Source organism: Trachymyrmex cornetzi, unplaced genomic scaffold, assembly GCF_001594075.2.
Source record: "Trachymyrmex cornetzi isolate Tcor2-1 unplaced genomic scaffold, Tcor1.1 scaffold274, whole genome shotgun sequence".
NCBI lineage: Eukaryota > Metazoa > Arthropoda > Insecta > Hymenoptera > Formicidae > Trachymyrmex > Trachymyrmex cornetzi.
This window is the reverse complement of record NW_017297416.1, coordinates 1-4,623: the sequence shown is the minus strand read 5'-3', so window position 1 is coordinate 4,623 and position 4,623 is coordinate 1. Positions and strand designations below refer to the sequence as shown.

The window sequence follows — 4,623 nt, the reverse complement described above, 5'->3', positions numbered from 1 at the left end:
GACCGCTGATGGCAATGGTGGGGGTAGAAAGACGATTAGAGTGAGAGGCAAGAATAATAAGATCGTTCTTTCCCTGTTTACTGAAGCCTGATTGGTTGTTGTTAATCCAACAGTAGTTAGAAACAACAGTTTCCCCCACCATTGCCATCAGCGGTCCATTCTAGATGCCGATGGATTCCATTGATGATTTTTACGTGACCTTCAAATAATTCCCCAATGGCACCATCTCATGTCCCCCTTGAAGTCATAAAAATGAGGATGCCCATGATATAGGGGGGTTTCTACCCTAGAGATGGAACCTCTGAAAACGTTAAATTCATTTAGGGTATGGTGAAATCTATCGCCCAATACCAAATTCCACTTTTGTATCGGCAAGAGAAGTTGAAAAAATGTTTGAAGTTGTACGTAGTGACGATGCGGTGACGAGAGAGGCAGAGAGCGAGCAAGATAGTGAGAATAGAGGGGGAAAGCCGGAGCCCGGGTATGCCAGCGGCTTTAAGTAGTTCACTAGGCGGAGTTAAGTAGTTCACTAGGCGTAAGTAGTATAAAAGAAAATACCTACGAAAAGATCGACAATGAGAACGATGAGAAGGATGATTCACTTCTTATCGAAAAGGGCAATTTGGATGTAGGTCATATTGAAGAGAATGTGCCTGAAGGTCGTTACATTGTCGATCTAGCTTTCTTGTTGGAAGGGATACGTAGGGAATATAATAACCATAAGGGATTCATAGAGTGCCGATTTGAGGATTGGTACTCGTCAGTTCGAAGCGTCGTGGGTTACTGACACAGTTGTCTTATGAGTGCCGAATGTGCCATTGTAAAGCAGATATTTGGTCAGAACCTATAAAACCTGATCAATTAGATCTGAACACAGCTGCTGTAACAACAACAATTACAGCCGGAATAGGATATTCAACGCTGCAAGAGATGTGTGCAGGCATGAATATTCCTTGTATGACAGAGCCTACATATATTAAATATCGCGAAGATGTAGTAGATGAATTCCAAAAAACTGCCTGGAAAAATATGAAAAGAGCAGGCGAGATTGAAAAATAACTCGCTATAGAGAACAACGAAATAATAAATGGCATTCCGTATATAACTGTTGTAGCGGATGGTAGTTGGATGAAGAGATCGTATGGCAAAGGCTACGATTCATCTTGCGGTGTAGGTGCCATAGTTGGTTATCGCACAGGTAAGGTTCTTTTTGTAGGCATCCGCAATAAATACTGTGCGATTCATGGAGAGAGATTCATGGAGAAAGATGGAGAGCGATGCAATTGCAGAAGGCTTTCAAAGTAGCCTCGAAATGCATGGGATCATTTATAGATCACTTATCGCCGATGGCGATAGTAATGTATATAAGCGTATTGTAGACAGTAGACCATATAAGGAGCAGATGGTGAAGGTGGAAAAAATTGAATGCACCAATCATCTGCTTCGAAATTTAAAGAAGAAGCTGCTAAGCTTCTGAAATGACGCAACCAAGAACGCAAAGAAAGCGTGGTTTTATCGAGGCCCGAAATATCGTAAAAAAAATGTAGAAAGACTACGCAAAGAGGTAATAGAGGCATCTTCTGTACGTCAAAAAGAAATTCAAACTCCACATGAAAAAGCTAGGGAATTACGAAAAGATATTTTTAACATTCCTAGCCACGTTTTCGGTGAGCACAAACGGTGCAAAGAACTCGGTCAAAAATGTGAAGATGACATAGGAACAAAGAACTATGTACCGTTGCTGAAACTGTATGGTCTATATGGAAAAATAGAAGACACCTTCATGTACATAGCCGCTTATTCAGATAGCCTGCTACTTAATTTAACGAATAATCCAGCAGAAGCCTTTAATTCGATAATCTGTAAGGAAATTAGCGGAAAGCGTATAGATTATGGAAAACGAGGCTCTTACAATGCTAGAATTGCGGGAGCAGTTTTGCAAAATAATATGCAACAAGCCCTTACAGAAATATATAAAGGCATGAATAAAACTGTTCCTCCAATTGTCGAGAAACTGGAAAAAGAGCGGCAAAAAAAGTTGCCTTTACTAGAGAATCTCGACAAAGAGATGGAAAGAAGAGAAAAATAAAAGAAGAAGTTAGAACTGGTTGTGATTATGGTCCACAAGCACAAAAACCAGATCTTGAAGATGATGTATTCCAACAACATCGACAAGAACATTTAGACAAGTTGTTTCAAAAACTGGAAAGATCTTGAACGACAAACGACTGATCAAAGAGAATCCGGACGTTGGTTTTCACTGAGAGACAAAAGGTTGACAGCGTCCAATTTTGGCCCAATATGTCGTATGCGACCCACAACATCTTGCGCAGCGACAGTAAAAAATATTCTATATCCTCCGCTCGTCGATACTGCAGCCATGAAATACGGTCGCGATCGAGAAGAAGTAGCGAAGGAACAATTAGCTGCAAAATTGAATAAAGAAATAAAATCTTGCGGATTGTTCATTGACTCTGAAAATCCATGCCTGGGCTGCACTCCTGATGGATTAATAGATGAAGATGGTGTCGTGGAAATAAAATGTCCTCAGTCGGCTGAACATTTAACAGTAGAAAAAGCTGTAGAGACATTGGCCCCTTTGAGAGCCATCTTTAATAAAAAAGACCCAGAGAAAATGAATCGCAATCATAAATATTTTTATCAAATTCAGGGTCAGTTGAATATAACAAAGCGCGACTATTGCGTTTTTACTATATGGACACCCAAAAGCATGAAAATAATACACGTAAATAAAGACAATGCTTTCTGGAAAAAAAAAATGCTGCTTCGCCTAATACGCTTCTATTATGAATGCATGCTTCCAGAAATAGTGGATAACCGCTATAATAAGAATATGCCTATAAGAGATCCAGGATATATTTTACAAGCGCAAGGAGATGCAGCTAAAAAAATTAACCGGAAAAAGCGGACATATTCAATCGAGAGCGATAATGCCATCGAAGAAAAAAAATGTAAAAGTGACATTTCGCTAACAGAAACAGCAATTCCTGCTGCTGTGGATGTTGTAAAGATCGAACAAGATGATGACGATGATGATTGTGTCATTATTAGTTATGATAACGAATACTATGTAACTGAAGCTGATATGGCAAGACAAAGAAAATTTCTAGATGATAATATTCCTTCACTGTCTTCGGTGAAGGAGAATGTTTTACCTACATACAGCAAATTAAACGATGAATCATTAGATCGATTTTTACGTGTTGTCAGAGAAACTTCTTCTTTTGAAACGCAAAGTGTACTGTATCTAAAGTACCCTCATATTATTCAAGCTAGCCATAGCGATAAAAGCATACAAATAATTGGAGGGAATTGTACCGATCACTGGCGATGTATATATTTTGATGGCATCAAACTTCACGTATACGATAGTATACCTGGTTGTACGTACAACAAGTTGGCTGCCAAGGAGAAAAATTATATACATCTTCGTTACCCGAACGTGAAGCCTAGTGATATTATTTTTGAAAAAGTTGTAGCACAACCTGACGGTACATGTTGTGGAATTTACGCTGCAGCTTTTGCCACAACTGTAGCCTTAGGAGGCAATCCTTGTAATGAGAAATATTGCAAGAACGTAAAGTGCATGAGACAACACTTTACACAAATTATAGAGAGCAATAAGCTGATACCTTTTCCTTATGAGTCTTCTACAATAAGTAAGGCAGAAGTTCTAAGCGATCTCAAGTAATCGATGAAGTTGGCCAACAGCCAACTTGAACGACTTGATTAAGAGACTTCTGACGTTCTGACTTGCGGCTTATTGTAGAAGACCCATTGTAATAAAAATCAGAAGCGTGTGTTCAGACGGTACTGATAGTAATAAACATCAAAAGCGTCTGTTCAGGCGGTACTGATTGTAGTCAGAGGCGTCTGTTCAGACGGTATTGATTGTAATCAAAATCGGAATCGTTAGTTCTGACGATAGCTCTAGTTATTACAAAATAAAATTATTTATAACTCGGAGTCGGGGAGACGAAAAAAGTATCTATATTGGTTGCGTCTCACGGGAATGGGCGTTGGAGGGGCCCATTTTATATTTTCAGTACTATATAACGTGATTTTGTTATATAATTGTAATGTACTGACACAGAAAGTATACTGTAAAAATATTTGCCTATTTACATAAAAATAAATGTATATATATGTATATACAAACGGTATATAAAATAACAGAAGTTTGTCATATTATTCATTATCCATGTCCATCAAAAAATTTGCGCCGCAAAAGAATATTTTTGCAGAAGAATGATAATATCGAGAGCACATATGTTCATACACATATGCTTATATATGTACTTACATATATGTACTTTCACAAATGTAATTATCATAAGCGCTATACTTCTATGATTGTGTCTACATATGTGTATGTGTATACATTTAATTATATGTATGCCTAACACTTCCGACACCGTATATATACATATATATTTAAATCCAGTATGTAATATATCCATACATGGAATATAAGAGCTATATTCTAATAATTGCATTTATATGAATGTATATGTATATATATATAATATATATGTATATATATGTATATATATGTATGTAGAAGGGCAGTTTTCGGGTCGATTTTTAGCATGCATCGGCAGT

General features: G+C 37.6%; 1 long non-coding RNA gene across 1 annotated transcript in view; it reads left to right on the top strand.

The window, feature by feature from the left end:
• The window catches only part of LOC108762059 (uncharacterized), a 6,704-nt gene extending 3,097 nt beyond the window's left edge, over positions 1 to 3,607 (top strand). Inside the window, exons 2-3 of the long non-coding RNA XR_001940151.1 lie at positions 2,964 to 2,972; positions 3,596 to 3,607. This is a non-coding gene — a long non-coding RNA (uncharacterized LOC108762059). The remainder of the gene's footprint in view (positions 1 to 2,963; positions 2,973 to 3,595) is intronic.
• The last annotated feature ends 1,016 nt before the right edge of the window (positions 3,608 to 4,623 follow it).